This window comes from Phalangium opilio, unplaced genomic scaffold (genome assembly GCF_054372755.1).
Source record: "Phalangium opilio isolate 3A_F unplaced genomic scaffold, DU_Popi_V2 ptg000003l_1, whole genome shotgun sequence".
Classification (NCBI taxonomy): Eukaryota; Metazoa; Arthropoda; class Arachnida; order Opiliones; family Phalangiidae; genus Phalangium; species Phalangium opilio.
The window spans coordinates 6,140,773-6,168,765 of NW_028324145.1; the positions used below are offsets into that span (position 1 = coordinate 6,140,773).

Consider the following 27,993-nt stretch of genomic DNA (forward strand, 5'->3'; position numbering starts at 1 on the left):
ATTGAACCTTTATCTAAAGAAAAAGCGTTATCTAGTTAATTACTAGGGAGAAGGTATAAATTCGCCACATTTCTAGCTTTATCTCCAGTCCGAACGTAGATCCGGGGTTAATCCCCGCCGCCTCTAAATTACGACCAGCATCTCAGTGGTTCTTGAAAACTCACGTCAGAGCGACGCGAATGACGAAAATTAAGTATTTTTCGACTGAGGAGAGGCGAAATAGCCCGGCCTCCTTTTACGTCCCCCCTTATATTTTGAAAGGGGGACTGCCTGGACTATGGCGCGCCATTACTTAGGCATCTTATATCTTCTCCTTAGTAAACTAGATATCGCTTCTTGTTTTGACCTACCCATAAAACGTACCATTTAATTTACGGCAGACTTATCGGAAATACGCTGTTTACCTTCCGAACCGTACCGTTTATGTTAACTTTTTACGGTTTTATTATTTATTATAAAGGTTAAACTAAAAAGGCCAAGGCTATTTATACAGTATACTTAACCCTTTCCCTATAGCTGTTAATATTCAACATCGTCATGTCTTAAAACCCGTTTATGATATCAGGTGTTTTAATTTTTTCATAAGATATATTGTATTCCATCAACTTAATTGAATGTATGTAACTCTATCCTATAACCGTTGTTTAAACTGTACCAAATTTTCCCTTTTCCCTCTAAGCCTATATAGGTAGGACCTGCATTAATCAATTAAGAGGATTTATTGAAAGTTATTTTAGGCCTAAAATAGGCCAGACTATTTAAGGATTTTTATATATGTCCCCACTTTAGGTCACCCAGTGAAAAGAAACAAAACTAGAAGATAGATAGTTTATTTTGTTAATGCGAGGGTATTTTTAGAGTTAGCCATGGAAAGATATTAGAGAGTTTAAGAAATATTCTAGAATGTGAGCATGCCTTTGAAATTTTGAATTTCGTTAAGCCTAAGCCATAAAGCACGGTTTTCATGGGACCGAATTATGGAGTTAGAATATGCAACGGATTTTCATGCAAAAGAAAGTGGGCACAACATTAATACGACTCCAGTTGACGTCTGCTCAATCGTCTGCTTTGTTTACTGTAGAAATATGATGAAATATCCAACGTACAAATGAATGTCGTGTGCTTTAGGCCATGGGAGGATTGGAGGAATGAACAATATACTATTCTCCTTATGTATAAACGTTGCATCATTCATGATGTTATACTATCCAGGCCTATGATTGGCTGTGGAAAATTAAGAGTTAGTTCCTGCTCACGCGAAAAGGTTCCCACTTTTCGTTTCGTTTCGTTTTCGCTCCATTTTGCCTCGATTTTTGCCACCCGTGAAAACCGGCCTTTATGTGAATGAAATATATTTTAAAAGCACGTGGGTATTTTTTGCGTCAAAACTGTATAGAGATTTGTGTTTGGAACGCAGTCAGTTTCTTAAACTTTCTATCGCTATCCTTGCAAGGGTAAGAATGGAATTTGTGTAATTTGAATATTTTGGGTGGACATTCGCGTCGTCGTTATGGGAGTAAATATACTTCCCCAACTGCTGCTGGGCTGCTGGCTAACTAATTAAATTCATTGCTTCGTTAGCATTTTTGTCGTAAACATTAGCGATTACAAAAATTTCGTGGGTTGAACTTGTGCGTACAAGGGAAGGGAAAATATTGTGATTATAATTAAAAGAGAATCGTTGCGTAGTTTTGTAATTTTAACTTTATATCCATTGAATGTTTTTGCATAAAATTTACTAGAGACATAGATTGATAGGTTCTATTAATTGCTAGAGCTTCAATAATTTTAGTTTTGCAAATTACAATTTATCGCGTGTAAAATGTTTGGTAAACCGAATATCTCCAGCACTTGTTGATGTAGACAAGGATGATGGGGGAAGGATGCGTAATCTGAGAGAAATCGACGCTCTAACTGTGGAACGGCTCAGGTCCGGTGGGACGCTAGAAAATGCAGAGGGAGTATACGGAAAAATGGCGGGCGGTCTTCCTGATTGGTCTGACGTATCCGCCCGCCATTTTTCCGAGTATTCCATCTCCATTTCTAGCGTCAAACCGAGTCGTTCCACAGTTAGCGTGCCGATCTCCCTTAGATTACGCATCCCCCATCATCCTTGTTGTATAGACCAAAGTATTTGATATCGTTTCAAAGAGGACAATATCCTCTTTTGCAATTGTCCGGGGCTAAAATATAATTTGGTGTTTGACCAACCACCTAATTATCTCAAGACGAAACATCCTGTGGTATATGAACAACAAAGACTTAAAACAGTAGAAACCAAATTTGGTGGACGGGCAACTTTAAAGCCCTTTCAAACGTCTTTGCGTCCACATACCAATCAACGTTCCATCGTAATTTATCTTACTATATCAAGCAGACGATGCTTTTAAAAAAGTTCTGTCTGCTCTATCATCCACCTTAGCGTTTTATGACGTCAATCCAAATGAATTCTTTTACACTGTCTCTATTGTAGTGCCAACTTATTCCATCGGAATTGAGAAGGGATTCTTCTTCTTTAATGAATATTCAGTTATTGTTTATATAGATGACGCAGAAAGTAAGAGGGATAGAAAAAAGATTAAGGGAAACTTTTAGGATTTGGTGAAAGCGTGCGATCTTTTCTTTTTCTATATGAAGAAGCTTAAACGTTAAATCCTTAACAATAATAAGGGAGTATGTATACGTCTTTATACAGTTTTCATAGGGTGCCTGAAGGCTAATAGAAAAGTACTTTCCCAGAAAAGAATAGTTCAGTTCACGAAAATAGACCTAGTTGCGTCAAAAATAGGGGAACCAAGGCTTGACCGGGAATACATCCATGAAGCCAATAGGAATCATTGTGCAGCCGTGTTTTCTCAACGTACCCACTGTCCCAGGCGGGTTTTATGGGAAGAGCAATAGACTAATGGTTATCTATGACGAATTTTGCGTCACGAATAATCTATTTCGCTGCGCGTTGCACCTGACCTCCCGTTGCTATCTATATCTATATAAATCAATCTGATAATCAACGCCCAGCCCAAACCGCTTGACTTAGATGGCTGAAAATTGGCAGGAACGCTACTCATAAGTAGGAGGCGCGTACTAAGAATGATTTTTCCAATCCGCCGCCATCTTAATAAAGTCCGCGCGTTTCAACCGATTTCACAAATATTTAGTACATTGGTTTCCTTAAACCTATAGACGGGCTGAATGGTTTTTTGAGTTCGATTTGTTGCCACCTTTTTAAATGGCGGCCAGAAATTTAAAAACCCTTCTTTATGAAAAGTAATTAAAAATGTCCCGACGGGCAACGCCGAGTGCCTTCGCTCCTAGGGTGCTACAAAAATATTAGTCCACAGTAAAATCTACCCATTCTTTATATCATTTTGATGTAAGTTCTTATTATACGCGAGCGACGCCGCGGGTAACAGCTAGTCAACCAATAAAATCACAGTTAGATAGACGTCAGAATTATGTGACGGGATAGTAAGTTCTCAAGCCCGGCCTACAAATGCCGTGTAGAAATAAACATGGGATATATAGGAGTACACAATGATTCCTTTTAGTTGTATGTGTTCCTGGCTTGGCTTTATTAGCTCCTGGGAGTGTAGGTAGAGCCTGTGGGGGATTTTAGCTCGGAAAGTCAAAGAACCTTACCCTTTGTTGACGATATGTACTTAGCGCCTTTTTTTATTTATTTATTTTTTTTTTAAAAAAAATGACATCCCCAAGTTATTATTTTTATTTTTTTCTTCCCCCTTGTATTGTATGGCGATTTTTATCTGCAGGGCCTTTTTATAACAGGGTTCATGTATATATGGAAAACTCTGTAAGATTGGCTTTTCCAGAGTGTTTAAAAAGAAGCCGTAAGGGACTGGAAGCCCGGAAGAGTATCCTGGAATCCCTGTTTATGTAGACACTAAACACTAAATAGTCTTATCTGCATGATGTTTTTTTTATAAACTATTTTTAACGACTTTCAATGTCAATAAAACTGTGCTTAATTGTTATTATTAGGACGTTCTTTACAGGCTTAATGGCTAGGGGTTTGCCTACGTCCGTCCCAACCTAGAGCAGAACCCAACCGCTTCTAATGAACCTTCCCCCATAGTGTTACTAATAGGGAACACAACAAATCGTGAATGTGCGTAAACAAACATACATACATATATGCAAACAAACAAACGCTGAATCAGGAAATTTATTAGAAGTACATTTTAAAGCTTAATTGGGAATATCTGATATCAAGAAGTTATATCAGTATCTCAGAGAGAAGGTATAAGATGCCTTTGTATTCGCGCGCCATAGTCCCAGTCCCCCTTTCAAAATACAAGGGGGGACTTAAAAGGAGGCGTCGGGCTATTTCGCCTCTCCTCAGTCGGAATATATGACTGTAATTTTCGTCACTCGCGTCGTCGCGCTGACGTGAGGTTTCAAGAACCAATGAGCTGCTGGTTGTAATTGAGAGACGGGGATTAACTCCGGACCTACATTTGGACTGGAGATAAAGCTGGAAATCTGGCGAATTTATACCTTCTCTCTGAGATACTAGATATAACTTCTTGCTGATATCAGGAAAATAGTTTTTTGGAAATTTCGTACGAACCCTGTGTAAGCTTCTTATAACGTCTTAGTAACGATCCAGAACATTTTTTTTCTTTCTTTTGATATTTTATTATTCTTTTGTATGTGTCCTCAGAGGCCTTCTACTGAAAAATTTAGACCTATAAATATACCGGAAAATAGCCAATTTCGTAGCGCGGAAAATATATATTGATCAAAAAACGTCTTCCAATTGCCTACCATCATGCTAGCTAGGGTTTAATCTCTCTTGGATTAAAAACACTTCAAGATTATGACAGATGTAGGCCTAGCTCTTAAACTTCTAAACCATATTTCCTTGGAGTTCTTTTTTAGCTCGTATAAGCAATTTTTTTCAAAAAAGCTCACTTCATTTCCTAAAATTCCGAGGTGGGACTCACTACTCAAACGTTTTTACGCTTCGTTGATTACCACTTTTGAGTCTCGAAAATATTCCACTAGGAATAAATACAGTTACTAGGAGTTATTGTGCACTCTTATATCTCGTGTTAATTACTATGCGGGTTTTGTGGGCCGGGCTTGAGTATTTTCCGTCACGCCTCGTAATTCTGACGTCTTTCTACGCCTTGGACTTGCATTGGTTGGTGGTAGTAACGCGAGGTATGGTGCGCCCGCTAGGTCCAACGCTCAGCGAGATAAATTATTCGCTAGGTCAAATTCGTCATAAATTATGATTAGTCTAGCTCTTAACACATAATCCACCTAGGTACGTTGAGAAAATGGCTACTCGGATATAAATATTAGCACGATTTAATTTCGAAAAATTGCAAGTGAAACATTGGCAACCAGGAATCGATTCTCACGGTTTATCCACCTTAAGTTAATTCCTCCTCTTGTGTCCATCCCCTCGTAAAATTCATCTGGGTGTCTTCTTTCTTTCTATTACTGGGGGTAATACGCGGGAAATATTGGCGCGGAAAATGTCTTCGTCACGTGTTCTTAAGCGCTAAATTCCCTTGCTCGAAAGACGCGCTTTTAAATCGATTAATCGAAGAGGTCCCGCTCTCCTCCCGCATACTCGTCCCATTTTTGCGCTTGTCGCGAGCGCGAAATGGAAAAGGGTCCAATGCGCTCGTGGTTGCTTTTAAAGGAAAGGGTTAACGCCAAGAAATTTTTATTTCGTTTTTTATTCGTAAGGGTGTATGAAATAATGAATGTTTCTAATTGGAACTTTGCCTCTATCTACAATATTAAATAAGATACGAGCAATTAAGTTTCTTAAAGAATCCTAAACTTTAGGCCTAAGGCCTTTGCCGAATGACGTCAGAGGTCTATAAAACCGTATTAAACCTTGGAGGCGAAGGTGAGACGGAGTAGAAATCTCTGTACCCTTATCTCCCGGCATCCTCAGCGTTTTGGTAGGGTCGTACGACACGAATACGTCCACAATGCCCCCTGTATTTTAAAAATAGAAGCCTATTTCATGAGAACTAGCTTATATTTTTAAATAGCGCTAGGTGGCAGCTCTTAACAATCCCATACTAAAAGTAGGGGCGTGCGCAAGGTACTCTGTTGAATTTGTTTGACGCAAATAGAGAGGTTTCAGATGGGATAGTAGTACGTCACAACCCTCCAAAGTTTCACCGCTGTTCTGGTAGCCATATTGGGTGGTCTCAGCTTCATTCTTTCTTTAAACCCACCAATATGGTAGCGTAAATTATGTCCTCCAACTGAAAGCTCTCTATGGCCCACGAACATTTCTATTCCTACAACTCATCCTCTCTCTTCCACGATGGAACGAATCTGTCAGGTGATACTAGTCGTCCAATGGAATTTTATAGCCCTCTTTCGTCATCCCCGCAGATAGGCCTAACGCGTAGGGACAGGATCAGTATGAAAACGTAATTGCCCGTATCCAGCTCTTCAATATTGTAGATGGTCATGCCCGGTTCCAATTCTAGTTTTTGGGAATTTTCCTTTAAAGGAGAAAATGGCCTACTATAGGATAGAGTACTGTCAAGTTTATAGCCTCGCGAGACTGCCTATGATACTCCTCCTATCTATGTAGAACTATCAAGGAACAACAGGAATCTTTACTTCTCATACGTGAATATTGAAACCGTTTCAGGCTAACTATGTCAGGAACATGCAGTTATGGTCAGATAAATGATATGGAAGACGTATAATGGACCTATTACAGAGTCCGAATCTTTGGCTAAAAAGGTCATTAATACTTGACGGGGATACGAAATTTTGGGACGGAAAACTAGATGGAAAGGTCAGGGAATAAAGTAATTGTAACCAAACCAAGGGTCAGGATATGTTCGGGGAATCAAATAATCAGAACCAAAGGGTCAGGATATGTTCGGGGAATCAAATAATCAGAACCAAAGGGTCATGATGTGTTCGGGGAATCAAATAATTGGAACCAAAAGGTCATGATGTGTTCGGGGAATCAAATAATTGGAACCAAAGGGTCATGATGTGTTCGGTAAATCAAATAATTGGAACCAAAGGGTCATGATGTGTTCGGTAAATCAAATAATTGGAACCAAAGGGTCATGATGTGTTCGGTAAATCAAATAATTGGAACCAAAGGGTCATGATGTGTTCGGTAAATCAAATAATTGGAACCAAAGGGTCATGATGTGTTCGGTAAATCAAATAATTGGAACCAAAGGGTCATGATGTGTTCGGTAAATCAAATAATTGGAGGTCATGATGTGTTCGGTAAATCAAATAATTGGAGGTCATGATGTGTTCGGTAAATCAAATAATTGGAGGTCATGATGTGTTCGGTAAATCAAATAATTGGAGGTCATGATGTGTTCGGTAAATCAAATAATTGGAACCAAAGGGTCATGATGTGTTCGGTAAATCAAATAATTGGAACCAAGGGGTCAGGAAATCAAATAGTTGGAACCAAAGGGTCTGGAAATCAAATAATTGGAACCAATTGGTCGGGAAATCAAATAATTCAAACCAAAAGGACGGGAAAAGTTCTGGGAATAGTAAAACTAAACCCAAATAGATCAAGAAATTTCAAGGAATCCTCAAATGATCCCAAATGGTCGAGGAATTTCAGCGAATCTTAAAAATGAAACTAAAAGGTCGAAATAAGTCTAAAGAAGAGTGTTTGATTCTGGAATATAGCGAAAACATCTTTAGAATTAAGACAGTATACGTAATTTTCTTGCGAGAATTGAGTAAACTTTTTGAAGACGCCTATACGATAATATCCTCTTCTTTTATGGGTGAAGAATCTCTTTCTCTTCTCTTGTCTCTCGTCGATCGATGTTGGTTGGGGTTGGGATCGGTTCCATTTAATTCCGCCCAGTCCGCCCTATCTACCATGCAGGCACGATGACCAGCCGCTATTCCCTTCTATCCTATCTTACAAGGGGGCTTACTTCCAAGTAGCAGCAGCGGCCTCAAAAAGGGACCGAATTGCGTGGCGTTGTAGAAAACGATCTTTTAGAACTGTCCCGATGAAAAGTTAAGGAATTTTTCAAAAGGATAAAATCCTGAAAATCTTCCTTCCACTTCTTTCTCCCGCTTTTTTCCGCTCATGATTCTTCTACTCCATTTATGGTCAAGTTACTTCTTCCGTACCAACTAAAACTATGTTTTCTATACAGAGATTGAATTAGATTTTCTCTCTCGCTCTCTCTTCCTCTGGAAAAGGGGTGGTTACATTTTAGACCCCAACTATAGCTCTTTTGGATTTGTTACTTCGTTCTCTCTTTCTTTTTACCAACTCATCTTTCTCTAATTGAATTTATATTGTTTAGTCACCTGAAAAGTGACCGTTATAGGTTTTGGTGTCCGTCGGTTTGAACTTTGAACTCGCGTTGTGCCCGTGATGAAAGTTGGGTTAATAACTGAAGAACATGTTATACTACAACGTTGTATTACGCTCACTAGACTCGGGGAGATTAATTTTAGATGGTTTTAAGCCTAATTTTAAATTTTGTGAATTGAAAATAACGTATAATCGTTTTTTTTTTTCAAAATCTTACGGCATGCTTAATTAGGGGTTATTCATAAAGATGAAATGTTATGGGTCTAGAATAGAACGTTCTTTACATTTTGAGTTCGACTCTGTCCCGCAACCTTTGAGTGGAACTCAACCAAAGCACTTCCAATGAATCTTTCCCCTAATGTTACTGAAATCAACCGGAGCCTCCGAAATGAACTAGACCCATGCGTGTCGCGAAGCGAGAATATTTAGTTCGCCGTGGTTTTACGCTTGGGGGCGCTTATATTACCGTAAAATAAACAAAGTTCAACCCCGTGACCCTCTCGACTGTATTTGGGCCAAGGTCGCGGATTGCCAGTATACGTTTTTATTACTCTTACTGAATTATTTTAATTGAAATAATTTATTTTGTTGTCATCAATACAATCTAACCTAAGGATTCAATAAAAAGTGAATAGCCCCAAAAACATTTACGTTAATTTTAGGATGAAACTTTTCTCTATAATAAAAATTTTATGACTGACCCCTAAAATATCAACGATAATTTAAGGAAGACCCCTGTCACAACGGTAATATAAGCGCCATCTCGTACACATATATGGTGAAAATATTTTCCTTAACAAACTGGGTATTTCCCCACATAAAATTTGACATGCATGGGCCTAGTTCATTTCGGAGGCTCCGAATCAACCAACGCGGTTAAGTCAGATCAAATTCGGAAATTCATTAAGATAAAACAAACAAGCCACTTTCTGAAATATATTTAAGGGTAATTGAAACAAATTGGGAAAGCCTATATTGGCAAATGGCACTCCCATTAGTAATATCAAGAAGCGATATCTGGTTTACTAGGGAGAAGGTGTAAGAGGCCTAAATATTCGCGTGCCATAGTCCCAGTCCCCCTTTCAAAATACAAGGGGGGGGGGACGTAAAAGAAGGCCGGGCTATTTCGCCTCTTCTCAGTCGGAGAATACGTAATTTTCGTCATTCGCGTCGCGCTGACGTGAGTTTTCAAGAACCAATGAGATGCTGGTTGTAATTTAGAGGCGGAGATTAACTCAGGACCTACGTTCGGACTGGAGATAAAGCTGGAAATGTGGCGAATTTTTACCTTCTCCCTAATAAACTAGATATCACTTCTTGGTAATATATACCATTTTTTTTTTTTTGAGCAAATAGTTTTTATCTCAATTTGGGTAGGCATTTGCGCGCGTTTTATCTTCTTTCTTGAGATTTGAAAGGATTTCTTTCAAGATGTTCTACGATAAATCTTTACCTTTCAAAATAAAAACACGAGTATAAAAAGAAAGAAATCTAACTTGACCCAGATGGGTCCAGCGTTATACTGGAAGGATTAGACTTCAATATTTCCCGTGTCTCATCTTCCACTTCGCATCCCTCCCGAAGGCGATAATAGCCTTCTTTTTGCTTTGCTTTATGCTCAGTATCTTTTTTTCACCCGGAATATGTACTGGGGATAAAGGCTATAAGGCTTTTGCGTTCGAAAGGGTGTTGAATTTTAATGGTGGATAGCTTTGGGATATGGTGCCTCTTTTGGCCCCTTTTTACGATTCGCGAAATATAATAGGCTATTTGATTATATCCTCCGGATGGAATGTCAAACAAGGTTTTAGTGTAAAAATCAGCTCCTTCTATACTGAAAATACGTTGTCAAAAAATATTATATGACAGTGAAGGGTATATGCTGAAATATAGGGGGGGGGGGGGGTTCGACTGACTGTTTTTAAAGGGAAGCTGGAAGAAATGACCCCAAGTATATTTGGGGACTGTTCACACTCTATACAGGTCTTAAACTATTGCCCTACTCCTATAGTGTCCATAATAATAAAATGGTCAACCATGGTCTGGGGAATGGGAATTTAGTCCTTGGGTCCAGTATTGTACTAAGGTCTGGTCCACCTCCTTAGTTTTCCGATAGATTGGCAATTAATAAACTGGTCCCGAGTACCAGCAAGAAGTGATATATCTTGTTAATTAGGGAGAAGGTATAAATTCGCCACATTTCCAGCTTTATCTCCAGTCCAAACGTAGGTCCGGAGTTAATCCCCGCCTCTAAATTACAACCAGCATCTCATTGGCTCTTGAAAACTCACGTCAGCGCGACGCGAATAACGAAAATTGCTTATTTTCCGACTGAGGAGAGGTGAAATAGCCCGGCCTCCCTTTACGTCCCCCCCTTGTATTTTGAAAGGCGGACTGGGACTATGGCGCGCGAATACTTATGCCACTTATACCTTCTCCCTAATAAACTAGATATCACTTCTTGGTACCACTAACCCCCTCTTCTTGAATTTAACAACTAGTCCAAGTAATTAACTGATTTTGGACCAGGGGAAGTGTGAATGCTATTTCCCAGACTGGTCCCAAGACTCCCAACATATAGCTCCTGAATTAGCTTAGTTTCTCGGTCTTATACCTTCAAATTAACTATCATCATCATTGAGAACCATTTGAACTATGACCCTTCGAAGCCTTCTACCCCGTATATTCCTTATCACAGCGATAAGAACGTTATAAATGTCAAGAAGTTGATCAAATTCCAGAAAAGTTAAAATTAACCCTTTTTTCCAACCAACCATCCATCCTTTAAGTTAAAGAGGATGTTAATCCTGGAGCGCCTTCTCTGTAATACGGCCATGCACTTCTGGAGAGCTCTGAGATTTTTGGCGCAGGCGTAGAAGCCTAGGATTGAACGGCGGTGGCGCGGAGAAATAGGCTTAGCGGAGAAGAGGAGAAAACTCTCCTTTAGTAAGTTAGGAGAGAAATATTGCTTGGTGCGGCGTAGCTTTGGAAAGTGATGTAGAGAAAGAGAGGAACGTATAAGACTCGGCTTACCATAGCTAGCACACCATCCCCGTGTTTAAACATGCCCCGACCGTTCTATATCGAGCACCGGATGCTGACTGTAAAACGTTCCGGGTCCAAAAATGACCACCATAATTTGGCCCTCCGTATCGCGCGCGACCCTTGGTCATCTTGCTAAGTCGTTAAATTTTCATCATTAATTTATCGTAAAGGTAAGATTGCGTTGCTATTTGCTTTGATTTTGTTTGATGTATAGTATTATTTGCTCTCTGTCTTGTCTATCAACGCTGGAAGGTTTTCCTTCCTCTCTATATCGTGGTAGGTAGATGTTTGCTGAGAGAAAATATTGATTGAATGGTAAAATTTCACTCGTGACACGAGTAAAAACCTTCTTTCACCAACATTTTCGTGTTAGGTTTAGTGACCGCGGAGATCGAAAATAGTGTTTACGTAAACGTCAAAAAAAATATATTAAAGAATCAATTTTTTTATATTATTATTATTTTATTATTATTATTCCCTCCGTTTCCCACCACATAAATACGCTTTATTAGTTTAGACAGTTTAGCAAACGTGTACTGGTATGCAAATTGCCACATAATTTGTACGTGTACTTGTGAAGTCTAATGGAACGTAATAATTGAACTGAGTTCCTCGATTAATCTGTTAGTTTCGTTAGGTAATTTAGAAGTAGCAACTTAGACATGTTTAGTAAACGTGTACTGGTATTAAATTGCCACCTAAACGCGTTCGTGTACTTGTTAATTCTAACGGAACGTAATAAATGAACTGGGGTCCTCGATTAATTTGTTTAGAGTTTCGTTACGTAATTTAGAAATAGCAACCTGAATTGATTTAGACAGTTTAGCAAACGTGTACTGGTATGTAAATTGCCACATAAACGCGTACGTGTACTTGTTAATTCTAACGGAACGTAATAAATGAACTGGGGTCCTCGATTAATTTGTTTAGAGTTTCGTTACGTAATTTAGAAATAGCAACCTGAATTGATTTAGACAGTTTAGCAAACGTGTACTGGTCTATAAATTACCACATAAACGCGTACGTGTACTTGTTAAGTCTAACGGAACGTCGGGAAACATTTAATAAATGAACAGAGTTCCTTCGAGTTTCGTTATTTAATTTTAGAAACATCAGCAACCTGAATTGATTATTATTTTACGGACGACCCCTTAAATTTAATTAAGCATTTGAAAGACAATGATGTCTAATTTTATTAAGGGGTCATCCTTAAAACACAATGATAAAGTTCTATAGGCCCACATTAAATGTTTCTGATAGTTCCTAATAAAGTTTTATTAACTACTAAATAGTAGTTTCAATTAAAAACTGTGATAAGATTAGCATAATTGAATTTTTAAAGGCTGCATTCTTACTTTTCTGTTAGTGTAAGTTTTGAAAATAGACCATTCCATTATTGACATGGCTGAAGAGAACTTAACAGGGGCTAGAGGTGTTTTGAGAAGCACCGCTAGAGGCAGAGCGAGTTGCCTAGCCTCCCGCGTTTAGTGAACTGTGGCTCCATCTGGCATTGCCTCTTAGCGAGTCGAAAGACACCTCTCCGCCCCTGCACGTTTGTTTCTCTACAAGTATTTACAGGAATGGTCTATAGGTCAGGGAAATTGGCTTTAGATGGTCAGGGGAAACATGGAAAAGTCAGGAAATTTTGAAATGAAAAATCTGTGGCAACACTGTATACATAGTTCTCAGATAATAGGTGGATTCATACCATTTACACAAGGAGACCTGGCTCCTTGTGTTGTGTAACACCTGAACCCTGGGCTCCTTGTGTAAATGGTATGAATCCTCCTTGTCTGTAAACTATGTTAATAGTCAAGCCACCAACAGTTTCCTTGGTGTAAATCGTTCAGTTTATCCAAAGGACTTAAAAGTATATGAAATGATACAATATTTATTTTGTTTATACAGTACCGCAAGGTGTTCCAAATCTGAGAAAGAGAGTAGGGGGAGAGGGGGCAACTTCAGTTAGAGGGTGTCAGATGCTTTATTTATTATTTCTATTTATTCATTCAAGAGCTTACTTAGGAAGGGAAAGGGGAAAGGACCTTCTGATCGAGACGTTTTTGGAGGCCCTAGCTACCTTGATGATAGATGACCCTTCCTAAAAAAAATTGCTCGAGAGGTCTTTCATTCTCAAACCTTTAATAACAACGCTCTGTCCTCCTCTACGCGAGGCTTAGCTTCAGATGACTCGAGTTTCTATGGAAGGCGGCTAAATGGTTCCGTTGGAGAGTTTTAAGAAATTTTGCGTGCTAGACATAAGCCCTTTCAAGTTTATAACCAGTTTCCAAAGTAGAGAGCTGCAACTCCGTGGAAGAACTCCGAAACCCGCTGGGTTCCGCGTTTAAGCGATGGGAACTCCAGGAGTTGGAAATGCTTTTCTGAGATAAAATTGGAGTTGGGTGGCAGTGGAAGTTTTCGTGTGCGGAGTTGGGAGGCAATGGGAATAATTATAATTATAATTGCGGAGTTGGGAGGCAATGGAAAATTATCTTAAAACATGGAAATCTACGGAGTTGGAAAACTTGAGTCTGGTAAGTGGTAGGGCTCCAATTTAAAAGCGGACTTTGGCGTTGTTTGTCTTCTGAAGCTTCGTACAAAATTCTTTTTCACCCGTAACCCCACGTGACACGTCCCCTCAGTGAGTCTCTCACACAATGGGGCCGAGGGCGCTTTCCTTTTCTCTTAAACCCATTGGCAAAAGTCTCCTTTCTAGCTTTGATGCATATTAAAGTAAGGCAGTAGGCATATTGGCAGGCACAACTAATAACAGAATGGACTGTAGTGTTAGTATTTCTTGATTCGTGAAGTTCGTGGCCTTGTCCTTCAAAATAGCAGTTGCGAAGCGAATCAGTCCGATTTTAATTAAATAGCTAATTTAAGAAACTAAGCGTAAAATATGACCCAACGACAACGCGTAGCGCCTTTCCTCCCCAAATCTTAAGTTTTAATGTCCATAATTATTTTATGAGTTAATATTATTTCTTATTTGAAAATTATAATTTATAAGCACTCGTGATATCAATCTCAGGTCAAATTTGAAAGAAAACTAATGATCTACACGTTTTACTTGAACTTTCTATTTTTCCAATTCTAAAGAGTAAAGAAATCTTCCAAAGACTAGAAACTAGAAAGGTTTTAATGGACGAAGTTAGAAGGAGTTTAAGAAATTTTAATTTTCAGGGAAGGAGTTGGGAGGAGTTTAAGAAATTTTAATTTTCATGCAAGGAATTGGAAGGAGTTTTTAGAAATTTTATTTTTCATGGAAGGAGTTGGGAGGAGTTTAAGAAATTTTATTTTTCATGGAAGGAGTTGGGAGGAGTTTAATAAATTTTAATTTTCATGGAAGGAGTTGGGAGGAGTTATACATTTCGCTTGGTGGAGTTCTGCGGAGTTGAAACTTTTGATTATGGCATTGGGAGGAATTGGAGTCATTGTTGTGTATTGCCTTGGAGTTGGAAGGAGTTGGAGGTTAATATTTTCATTTTGCAGCTCTCTATTCCAAAGTATATATACAGGGTGTTTCTGATAAGTGTAGCGTAAATTAAGGGGGATGTTCTTTGGGAAATAAATTTTGAGTCGAAAATGTAACTTCTATCTCCATTTTGTTTGCCATAAGGGACACTGTTTACGAGTTAAGATTGCATCCATGGTGTTTTACGGATGATCCCTTAGATTTAATTATGAAATTGAAAGACAGTGATTTCTAATTTAATTAAGGGGTCATTCTTAAAACACTACAATCATAAACTCGAAAACGGTGTCCCTTGTGGCAAAAAGTTACATTTTCGACTCAAAATTGATTTCCTAAAGAACATTCCCCTTAATTTATTATCAGACTTATCAGAAACACCCTGTATATATATATGATATCTGATTTAATTGGCGTATCCTGTATATAAATGTAGTTGTTAATTAACATAAACTCCAATTAGATCCAATTTAGTTTTCATATTAGACTTAACAACTTTACAAATATAAATTGATTGACGTCTGGGAGGTTGCTGACGTGTCACACTCGTATTTAGGAATTTGTTTATAAAATGATATATTATAAATTTATATTATCGTTGTTTTAAATCGTGTATAAATGTAGTTGTAATTTAACTCTCTAATTAGGCCTAGAACAATTTTACCAAAGTTTATTTATCTGAAATTCAAAATGAGAATAGAAAGGAAACGATATGCGAAAGGGAGAGAGAGAGAGCGTATCTGCGGGGGCGTTGTTTCATTTCTTAATCTCTCAATTAATATCAAAGCCTCTAAGCCTAATTCGGGCCTTTTTTTTCTTCTTCCTTCACTTTCTAATCAATTTGTTTCAGGCGCGGGGGGTTCTAAAAGGCGGGAAAATATATTAAAGCCTTTAATCTGCAATGCCGCCGACGTTAAGTGACGTGTACCCGTTACCATACCGTTGGACTCGTTCTTTTAAAAATTAAATGGGAAGAAAAACCACCAAGGGGTTTATTTTCTAATGTCTTCTACCAAGAAGCGATATCTAGTTTATTAGGGAGAAGGTATAAATTCGCCACATTTATAATCTAGCTTTATCTCCAGTCCAAACGTAGGTCCGGAGTTAATCCCCCCCTCTAAATTACAACCAGCATCTCATTGGTTCTTGAAAACTCAACGTCAGCGCGACGCGAATGACGAAAATTCCGTATTTTCCGACTGAGGAGAGGCGGAATAGCCCGGCCTCCTTTTACGTCCCCTCTTTGTATTTTGAAAGGGGGACTGGCACTAAGGCGCGCGAATATTTAGGCGTCTTATACCTTCTCCCTAGTAAGCTAGATCAGGGTCGCTTCTTGCTTCTACTTAAAAGGACCTTTCACACCATGGCTCCAACTTGATTTTATTCCCCTACAAGTAATTAACCCAATTAGTAAATGGCTTTTTGTGAAAGGTCCTTTACTTTATTCGAGTTCCATAAAATGACGTTTTAAAGAAAGAGTTTATGATTGACCTTAGTAGGCATGCAGCGAATCACTGATTTATCTCTCGCTATAACTCCCATCCCATCTTTGTCGGATTATCAATCATAAAATGAGTTGGTCCGATGCTCTTGAGCTTCATTTTTCTCCATTGAGTGGGATGGATAGATTGATGCTATGGGAATAGAAAAATTATACAGGGTGTTTCTGATAAGTCCGACATTAATTAAAGTATGCGTTCTTCGGGTCAATCTTGAGTGGTAGGTGTCCACATGATTTTACATCTTTTAGTTACGGAGATATGGGCTCCCAAACATTGAATGGCCCTTAAAACAAGTGAATAGACATATCAGCATTCGATAGTCTTCGATCTTTGTTGCCTATAGCGAAAGTGTTACTGGGTAGAAGTAGGCTACGCCATATATGTGACTATGTACTTGTTTTAGGGGCCAATCAATGTTTGGGATCCCATCCGTTTAACCAGGAAATGTTTACTGCTAATGCGGGTTATTGTGTTGTGTGGCCATTTTTTCAACGTATCTAGGCGGAATTTTTTGTGAGAAGAGCTAGACTAATCACAGGTTTCGTACGGAACCTGGAAAACATGGATAAGTCAGGGATTTTGAAAATATCAGGGCTAAGTTAGGAATTGAAAGTTTTTTCCCTAAAAAGTCAGGGATAGGTCGGGATATCAAACCATGCTTCGAGCAATATGGGCCAGGTGTGACCATGAAGTGGGCTCTGGTAAACACCTTAAAATGGTCCCAGGGATATTGGCAAAATTTGGTCAGGGATAAGCTGGAAAAGTCAGGGATTTTCAATATGAAAATTTCGTCCGAACCCCGAGGCATTATGTATGACGAATTTTACCTCGCGAATAATCAATCTCGCTACGTGTTGCTCCTTAACAACCAATCAAATTGCCTTAGAATGACGTCAGAATTATGAGGCGTGACGGCTAGTTCTCAAGGCCGGCCCACAAAACCCGTATAGATATTTAGGTTAGAGTTTAACTAAACGTTACACTAACTTTGACCCAAGGTTAGTATAAAAGCTCTTTAATTAATTTATGACAAACTTATCAAAATAAAAACCTGGCTTTATCTTATCGAATCTGATAATATTGGAAATTGTAAATACCTAGTAATATTGGAATTGTAGGCTTAAGGTCTGCGGCTGACTTTGTATAACTTTTTCTAGGTTGAAATAATGTTTTTTATTTCTAAACAAAGGTCTGTGTCTATAAATAGGGTTTGGGTAATTGGGTTCGATGCGTGAACCTACGCTCCCCTCCGTTTTGTTACCGCGAATAGCACGCTCTCTCTCTTACTCTGCGCGTAAATAGCACTTGACTTAGGATTTGAGCCAAGATTGTTAAGCCTGATGGGATGCAGCGGGACATTCTTTTGATATACGTAAACGCAAACAACTCCCAATGGTATCATTTCGCGAGTATTTACACAAAGTTCGAAGGCCCTGTAATAATATTTATATCTAAAAATAAAAGGTTAATTTGTTTATTTCCTAAAACTCTACAGAATGAACTTTGAAATACAAAATATATACAATTTAGGTTTTTTTTAAATTTTACCTTGAAGGAGAGAGGGGTGAAGTTTGAATTTGAAATGGAACACGTTAGTGTTCATTATTTCACAAAGCTGTGCAGTTGTAACAACATCAGAAGTTTCGGAGCAAGTTTGCTAAACCGAATCACATCCGCGATAAATAGTTCCCTCAGCATTACTCTATTAGCGCTTTAACTATTTGCCAAGACGCATGCGTTTGTGAATATTTGTCCCACGTTAAGACAATCAAGGTTTGTGGCTTGATTGCTGAGAATTTAGTGCCAAACAGTTATAGAATTAACCCTAGCACAGTACGATGCCCATCTGAATTCTGATGAGCAGGAGATCAAACAAGAAGGATCGCCATTTTTAGATAACCGAAGTATTAAGAGGATACAGAGTGTCATCCTTCTTTTATTATCCCCTTCTGCTTATACACACACGTTTGCCTAATACCCTAGATTAGCTGATATTAATCTTAGGATAGATTAGGCTTAACTATACCATAGCTTTTAACGTTGCCATTTGTGAAACGTTACGTCGGACCCCCTAAAGCCTATTTTTAATTTGGCCTACTTACAATACTTAGAAGTACTGGTAGTTAAGTACAACAATAGATCATGGAGCGAGCGAGTATAAGTAGGCGACAAGACTCCATGGACCACCAACAAAATGTTTTATTCTTTCGTTTTTAATCAGGCTAGTCTCTCCCCTACAATTCCTGCCAACAAAGCAATCCAAAAAAAAATGAAGTGCAAAGGCGTTTACGTGTTACTCGCGACACAGAATTCGCGAGAGTGAATCGAGAGAAAAATAATATGAAAGATAGATCTTTTTGAAAAGAGAAGGTGTGCCATAGATAAAATCCGAAAAATGCATCCTATTCTTCTCGCGGCCCTTTTGGAAGAAATCTGCGCACCCGCTCTGCTCAGAATGATAAAAAAGAGGAAGAAAGTTTAGGAGTTACTCCGCATCCATTCTCTCTCCCTCTCTCGCTCTTGGTCTTCTTTGCTCAAAGTGAAAGATGCAATTGGCTCGTGTTGAGAGCAGATACCACATAATTTTCGTGAAACTAAAACTAGTAACGGAGCCAGGAATGCATACAGTTAACAGGAATTATTGTGCGCCCATAAGTCCCCTGTTTATGTCTAGATGGGTTTTGTGGGCCGGGCTTGAGAACTTAGTATCTGTCACGTACGCCTCATAATTGTGACGTATTTTTTAACTGAGTTTTCATTGGGTGGTAGCAACGCGAGTTCCTAGGTGCAGCGATAAGCCTTGTAGAGAGCTTTCGTTTGACAGGAGGAGCTAAGATATGTGAGATAATTAACACCGCCATATCGGTGGGTTCATTGCATAAGGAAAGCTGAAATCCACCAATATGGCTGCCAAAATCGTGGTAGGACTTACGAGGGTGTGACGCACTACGCAACCAACTGAAATCTCTCTATTCGCGAGGATAAATTTGTCATGCATCTTCCCACCACAAAACTCTCCTCGATTTGTTGAGAAAATGTGTACGTAGTGATTCCTGGTAGCTGTATGTATTCCTGGCGGAACTAATAACTATACTCAAAAAGTGAATTCAACTTTTTTGTCATCTGACACCACGTAGTTACGTAACTGTATACTCAGGCTAGAATTTACTGATGTGAAACAGAATGTTGTTTGCCAGAAATTTTAATCACGGAGAAAAACAGTTTGTTTTTTCTTTTAAAAGTTATAATTATTGTCTGTTATTGTGTTTGATAATGTTCTTTAACTGATAACATTTTTAAACATTTTTAAACATTTTGTTAGACTTGCTTAGGATGCGGTGGTACCTATATCAGAAATTAGTTGAAGCTCAATTTTGAAGCCGACCGGGTCCTTGACTAAAGACGTGAAATTTTACGTGTAAACCAAAGCCCACCAATTGAAATCAAAGCTGAAGAAATACGCGTGCTTATGCTATATCCCACGTTGCAATAGCCGTAAGCGGGCCTTAATACTTTTATTAAATAATTTCTTGCCCAGAAAAGTGAGATTGAATTATCCGTTCCTTTTGCTCCGCGTCAGTTAGTTCGCTTCCTTCCATCGAGCCTTGCCTAGAGAATCTTCTTCATTTCGTCCATCCGATGAATATTCCCAAATTTTAGCTGTCCGGTATTGTAGAAAGAGAAGGAGTACCTAGCAAAGAGTAGAGAGGAGAGGAAAGAGGTTGGAACATTTTTTATTTCTTTTCTTCTTGTTCATGAGAAAAGCAGCAGCTATAGAAAGCTTCGAGCTCAGATTCGCTATAATGGAAAATGAGACTTCTGCAAGCCTCGATTCTTGCCAAGGGATGGAACGTATAAAGTAGAGCAATCGTCCGGGGCTTGGATGAAGGGGGGGGGAGGAGGAGGATGGGGTTGCCACGTGGCCTCAATCGATTTGTCGATCGAAACTACCACCGTTTTTGGCGCTTCGCGCGCCTATTAGTTGTCTTCTCCTATATGACAGGGTTCGTACACAACCTGGGAAACCTGGAAAAGTCGGGGAAATTGAAAATGGACCTAAAACGTCAGGGAAATGTCTAAATCTTCAAACTATAGACAAAGGCTAATAGGCAGACACTACGCGGGGTAGGTTTTAAGGCGAAGCACTTGGAAACTTGTACCCCTATTGGACGCCTAGAGACGGATTGGTCCAATAGGGGTTGTCCCCAGTGTTTCGTGGGAGAGCCTAACGCGTAGTGTCCATTATGGAAACTTGATATTAAAGAAGATACAAGAAATTGAGTTTCCGTAATGGACACATACCTACGCGTTAGGCTTTCCCATGAAGCACTGGGAGGCACCCCTATTGGACGAATCCGTCAGGTGTTGTTGTTATAGGCGTCCAATAGGGAAACATGCATGGTTCCAATTGATATATTCATAGTTTATACGCTTTTTCGATTAAACAGGGTTCGTACACGACCTGGAAAAGTCAGGGAAATTGAAAATGGGCCTTAAAGGTCAGGGAAAAATATATTGGAGGGATTTTGAAGTCTGGATAACAGTATGAGGGTGACCAGAAAATGTGTTGTCTGAGATTTGAGCAGATCCCCAAATTCGCTGAGCTCGCTTCGCTCGCTCGGTTATTTGTGATTTACCTAGATAAAAGTTAAATTTAAACTATATAGTTGGCTTATTTTTATAACAATAACTCGTGCAATGATTCAAGTGAATTTAGATTGGTTTTCATATATGTTCACCATGTATGTTATTGCGAATGGTCAGGGAAATTTGTGGAATTTAGTTATGGAAATTCAGTTCGAAAATTTCGTACGAACCCTGTATGAAGAGATCCTTCCTCCATGTCCGAAACCTTTACGAAATGGGTCCCCGTGTGCTGTAAAGTCAAGCTGGAAACTGGCTTTTTCCCTTTTATGAATGAGTTAAAGAACGAACGAAGGGGATGTTTGTTATATGGCGTAGAAAATCTCTACCCTCTGTCATGTCTTTTTAACAATCTCTTGCCGCAGTGTTCTAGAAATTAAACGATAGCCTAATAACATCCTCCTGCCTGACCTTAATGGCATATTTACCCATCACCCCCATTTTGTCTTCTTTCGATCCTCTTCCAATTATTGCAAATTGGGGGCATCACCCGCCCGCATCAACGATCGAAGAATCTACGGGGATTGTCTCAATCACGTGCTGTAACTAACTTTTACTTTATCTATAATAGTTTTTTCTTTCATCTTTAAGGAAGGATTAAGTCTAAATGAGATCAAAATTCTACATCCTCATTTTTTTCCCTTTACTGCTCTATAAGCACCCGGAATTATACCAGTGTTCTAATAAACCTGGAAAACTCATGGAAAGTTTTGTAAAGTTCAGGGAAATATAGGAAATTCGCGAGGTTTGAGTAAATTTGATTTGAAGGGGTTGTTTCATATATGGTAAAAACCTGGAAAACTCAACGAAATATAAGGGAAAATCGTGGAAAACACGGGGGTAACATGTAGGAAAAAGAACTTGGTAAACCCGGGGGTAATAAAGGAAAAAGAACTTGGTAAACCCGGGGGTAATAAAGGAAAAAGAACTTGGTAAACCCGGGGGTAATAAGGGAAAAACAACTTGGAAAACTCGGGGGTAATGTATGGGAAAAAAACCTGGAAAACCCAGGGAATCGGTTTTCAAAAAGTTGTATATAAACCCTGTATAATATTTTGTGTCAATTCGAAGCGGGATTTTTTTCATATTTCATATTTTACAGATAGCTCTAAACAGATTTGAATTTTTGACAGATACACAGATGTCCATACCATACCCATCATCGGGCTTTTCCATTATTAGGTTCTGCTACTCCACTGCAAAGCTTGAGCAACCAAATGAAAAACGCTAAGTTAGGGAACCTTCATTGAACTTGACCCTGCTCGGAAAGCCAAGCAACCCATCCTTTTACACTATCAATATGAATATACGTCACGGTCAAATTAATCTTAATCCAAAATCTTTCGAGCAATTTACCCGCAGTAGGCTAAAAGAAAAGGGGTTCACTAACCTTTGAACCCCTTTTTATAAATTTGTCGTATTGCGTAATTTTTTTCTTCTTTTCTTTTTTCTTGTTCTTCCGAATTCTTCTTTCTTCCATACCAATGTCAGAGGTGGAAAGATGTATTTCGTAAGGGAGGAGGGGAGGGTAGGGGAGAATTCGTTTATTCGTACATTACTAGCACATGTCATTTTGCTAGTCGTCGTCGTCGTCTTCGTCGTTGGCTGCGGGCTTTTTCTAGGTCAAAACAGTCAGAGCGGAACCGAGACGCCTTATGTGTAGTACGGGGTATACCCCACTATCATTTCCAGCCTCTTAAATCCCTTCTGATTCATCTTTATCGCATCCCTTCTCCTCTTCCTTTCTTTCTATCTTCATCCTCATCTCTCTCGGTGCACGTTTGGCTTCTTTTTTTTTTTCTTGGGTTTTTTTTTCTCGTTTCGTCTATTTCTCCTTGCTTGATTCTTTCAAAATTGGAGGGAAGACAAAAATGTTTTTGTCGTTTTCTCTAAATGGCGTCTCTTTTCCACTTCGTCCAGGGATGCGGAGAAGGGAATGGGTTCTATATGGTTTGTAGGGATGATTGTTGAAATGAAAAAAAAAAAAAAAGATTCTCAGGGTTTTTTTTTTTTTTTTTTTTTTGGTACTTCCGTTATAGCTATAGTTGTAGTGTTGTTCTTTATATGAAGTTTCGTTGCTTTTGGCTTTTTCTTTGCAAATACAATGTGAATTTATAACCTTTAGGCTATTCTAAAGGGGACCTTCTTTTAAATATAACCGAGTGCAGTGTTTCCATTTCTGACACGTTACAAAACGACATGGCGGCGATCAGTAGTTCTGTTCTCTTAAGTGTAAATTAAGGATTTAGGCTTAAGAAATAGGCATAACTTAAGGCTTAAGAAGTAATCTAAATTAATTATGACTTAAGGCTTAAGAAGTAGGCCTAAATTAATTATGACTTAAGGCTTAAGAAGTAGGCCTAAATTAATTATGACTTAAGGCTTAAGAAGTAGGCCTAAATTAATTATGACTTAAGGCTTAAGAAGTAGGCCTAAATTAATTATGACTTAAGGCTTAAGAAGTAGGCCTAAAATAATTATGACTTAAGGCTTAAGAAGTAGGCCTAAATTAATTATGACTTAAGGCTTGAGAAGTAGTCTCTATAGGTCTAAATTAGTCCCTTTAGGCTTGAGAAGTAGTCTCTATAGGTCTAAATTAGTCCCTTTAGGCTTGAGAAGTAGTCTCTATAGGTCTAAATTAGTCCCTTTAGGCTTGAGAAGTAGTCTCTATAGGTCTAAATTAGTCCCTTTAGGCTTGAGAAGTAGTCTCTATAGGTCTAAATTAGTCCCTTTCGGCTTGACAAGTAGTCTCTATAGGTCTAAATTAGTCCCTTTAGGCTTGAGAAGTAGTCTATAGGTCTAAATTAGTCCCTTTAGGCTTGAGAAGGAGGTCTAAATTAAGGATTATAGGACGAAGTAGGATGCAAGACTTAACTTAAGGATTATAGGACGAAATAGTCTCCGAGGCTTAACTTAAGGATTATAGGACGAAATAGCTCCGAGGCTTAACTTAAGGATTATAGGACGAAATAGCTCCGAGGCTTAACTTAAGGATTATAGGACGAAATAGTCTCCGAGGCTTAACTTAAGGATTGTAGAACGAAATAGTTTCCGAGGCTTAACTTAAGGAATTTAGTTTTTAGTACTATAGACTAAAGGTCTACGACTCTAAAACGTAAATTAAGAATTTTAGGGTTATGAAATCAAATGAAAAAGTGCAATTTCTCTCTGATGAATCCGAACTTCTTCCAAATTTTATTTATTCATTTCCTTTGTCGATAAAAGAAAATATTAGAGCGTAACGGTTGAACGAAAGAGAAGGGGAACAAGGGTATGGTACCGGTAATGACTGTCGATTTCTTTCCATCGTAACTTTTATTGATTTTACCATCTTTGCTCCCTATACTTTCCGTTTGAAAAATCCTTTCCCCTTTTTAGCCCAGCCGGAATTACTACATTATTGAATTGAATTTTTTTTTCATTCCTCATGCATATCTATCTAGATTCATCTTCTACAATTTTTAAAGTTAAGCTTGAATTTATTAAATTTTCTATCCGTGAATGAACGCCACTATAATTGCTTTTTTCTTCTTAAACCTTTGAAAAAGGTATACCTTCTTCATTTTGAACACCTTTTCTGGGTTTATTATTAAGTCTTTGTCTTTTGAAAAAGGTTATTTTTGAACCGAGGCTTACAATTTAACACAATCCCTCGACGTTTCAATTTAGGCTTAACTTTTCAATTTATGCTTAGCAACACACGCAAAATTCTGCTAACGCTCGGGACATTAACAGTCCTGCCAAAATATAAGCTAAATACTTTAGTTTGTTAGGCCTAACGTTTCAATTTAGGCTTAGCACCATACTCAAAGTTTTCTTAACGCTGATCCTGAGGCCTAAAATTCAAAACAGTCCTGGCAAAAACGAAAATAAACTAAACACTTCAATTCATTGGGCGTAACGTTTCATTTTAGGCTTAACAAATATTTTCACCTTACTCAAAAATAAATAAGTTTAATAATCGCGGGAGAATTGGATAAATTCTTTGAAAGAAAAACCAAAATTTGTCGTTAAATCTATTTTTTTGTTAACGGAAGCAATTATAGTCGCATTTTTTCCCCCATAACACCTTCCACTCAGACGTTGCTACGTACGCCTTTATAAGTCTAAAAGAACACATCGATTATACTCTGGCTAATATTAAGGTCTTGGTTTTCTTAAGGTGGCAGGTAGTTTTTCCCCTTCCTTTTTTTTTTCGTTTCTTATCCAGGGTACACATCACAATCTTCTCGGTCATGCACTTTTCCGCTTCAATATATATATCGCGCCCAGGAAAGGCCGCAAAGATATCGATTTTGTAATAAGTGTTTTAGGACTATTTCTCATCCAAAAGAGTTAAAGGGAGGCGTGCCCCCCGTCTTTCCTTGGTGAAACTTACTTTAGCTTTTTAAAGTACAAGTATAGTTTCCCAGGGGACTAAGGAATTGAGAGCTTTCAGTTCGCTGAGTAGTACGTCACACTCCCTGATAAGTCTCACACCATGGTTCTGGCACCCATATTGGTGCATGGGTTTCAGCATGATGGCCGTGAAAATTATCTCACGAGTCTTACCTCCTCCCCCCAAACGGAAAGCTCTCAATATTCACGCTGCGTTCACAATTTGTCTCCAAATTCTCCATCAAATAGACGACGACCTAATCCCCGGTATCTTTTAGTTTCCGCGCGCACTTTCGAGTGTCCTTTGTATCTTAGAAAATACTTCATTGGTTTCTTCCTCGGTCCTCTTGAGGCTGTAACCTTCATCCGTAAAGGCCCAGTTCCGAATCTCTATCCTCTCCTCTGCTCTGCTCTGTCTTTCTGGACAAACTGGTTCTCCTACTTTACTTCCTTCTCGCTTCTCGCCAGTCCCTCTCTCTCGCCCAGTTGCCCTTCTTCCGGAAGTAACCAAGCGGAAGCTCTTGATCAAGGTCCAACCGGGCGGAAGTATAAAAATAAGGAAGGCAACTATAGCTCAACTTCGAAGAGACCACGGCGCGAATCTCTTTTCTGTTCGGTTCCGTCCGTTGTGTGTGTGTGTGCCCTGGAGATAACTTGGAAGACCTAATTTAATAGATCTGTATGGTCCTCTATGCTGACGAGGGACGAATTTTTCTGTGAAAATATGCATCTCTTTCAAATCTTGAGAGTCAGTGTAATGTTTGAGAATGGATTTGACATGCAAAAGTAAATACAGTAAGGGATAGATTTAATTTTAGAAGTAGGAATGGAGGACAGAGTAACGTGGGCGCGCATCAAAGTCCCGGACCCCCTTCCACGGGACGGTGGGGTATGAAAGAAGAGGCTGGTCATAGCGACAGAGATAAAAAGGAATTACGTATTTTTCGCCGTCCCCGTCAGCAACGTCATCTAAACGTAGTTTAAGTGTGCCAATAGGATAATATGAACTTTTCGTTACGTGTTGGAGGGAGGGACTCTATACTGGGTTATGAGTCGGTCTAAAGTAAATACTAACCGTTCTCCATTCCTACTTCTAAAATTAAATCTATCCCTGATACAGTATTAGCAGGCAAAGTTTCTTCGTAAAAAATTGCGCCCCTTTTAGCTCAGTTTCCATTGAGAGAATGCATTAAATTCTTTTGGCTGGATACTCTTGGATAATCCCTTGAATTCTTAATTTGGAAAAAAATTTGGAAACGCTTTCCGTGTTGCCGTATTTACGTGTTCTAAAAGCGAAGTACAACAGTGCATTGGATGGTTCTGTGAGTGGCGGTTTTGAGTCGAGAGAAGTACAGTGAGTTTTATGGGAAATCAATTTTGAGTCGAAAAATTTTAACTTCTATCATATTTTGCCCTAAGGGTCACCCTTAACAAGTTATGTATATTTGAGTGTTTTACGGATGACCCTTTAATTAAATTACAATTTATTTTCAGTTCATTAGTTAAATTTAAGGGATCATACGTAAAGCAATCCAATCATAACTTGTTAACGGTGTCATTTGTATCAAAATATCGTAGAAGTTGCATTTTCAACTCAAAATCGCACTGTACTTCGGTTCTACCACCGTATTTGGAACACGCTGTACATTTTTGCGGAACTTTCAATTTGAAATGAAGTTTCGCTCGGCTTTTATCGGAATTCGCTTTATATACCTACCTGTATCTTCTTTTATGCATCCATTCTTAAGATGTGTGTTTGCAGAGCGCCGGGAAAAATTGGATACGCTCGCATTCTGATGCCCGAAATATTTGGAAGAGGGGCGGGCATATAGGTAGGGGGGGGGGGTTTCACTTCCCGTGATTGGAGTATTTATACTATTCTCCTCCTAGCTGAGTTGGTGGTTTTTCTACTTACCTTTTTTTACCTTTTTTATTTATGACGTCCTTCTTGAATATTAAATACGTTTTAGAGCCCCGTCGCAATTTGTATGAGACTATAGCTACATAAGCGTAATGTAGCAAAAGGTATGGAATATCCCATGCATTTTTAATACGAATCGTATAAATACGATATACCCGGTAGTATCAAGAAGTGATATCTAGTTTATTTAGTCCACATACCAATCAATGTTACGTCGTAATTTATCCTACTATATCAAGCCAAGAAGTGATATCTAGTTCATTAGGGAGAAGGTATAAGATGCCTAAGTATTCGCGCGCCATAGTCCCAGTCCCCCTTTCAAAATACAAGGGGGGGGACGTAAAAGGAAGCCGGGCTATTTGCCTCTCCTCAGTCGGAAAATACGTAATTTTCGTCATTCGCGTCGCGCTGATGTGAGTTTTCAAGAATGAATGAGATGCTGGTTGTAATTTAGAGGCAGCGGGGATTAACTCCGGACCTACGTTTGGACTGGAGATAAATCTGGAAATGTGGTGAATTTATACCTTCTCCCTAATAAACTAGATATTGCTTCTTGGTACAGTATATACCAGGATTTTATCCAAATTGCGTTTTGCTAAACTTTTTGATACGTAAACGTTTTGTTGCAGTGAAAAATAAGCGCCGTTTTCAAAAAAATCTTAATCTATATAAATTTTTGCAAATTTTCTGTCTCGAAGGTTAATCG

At 38.8% G+C, this 27,993-nt stretch overlaps 2 protein-coding genes and 1 long non-coding RNA gene across 3 annotated transcripts in view; all 3 read left to right on the plus strand.

The window, feature by feature from the left end:
- Positions 1–27,993, plus strand: part of LOC149717353 (neurocalcin homolog) — a 54,350-nt gene that overhangs the window by 11,805 nt on the left and 14,552 nt on the right. The window lies entirely within an intron of this gene.
- The window catches only part of LOC149717352 (neuronal calcium sensor 2), a 49,563-nt gene that overhangs the window by 11,805 nt on the left and 9,765 nt on the right, over positions 1–27,993 (plus strand). The gene's annotated exons all lie outside the window — the stretch shown is intronic.
- On the plus strand, positions 11,548–15,246 carry LOC149717354 (uncharacterized). Its single transcript, XR_016366663.1, has 2 exons — positions 11,548–13,905; positions 14,721–15,246. It is a non-coding gene; the product is annotated as an uncharacterized LOC149717354 (long non-coding RNA).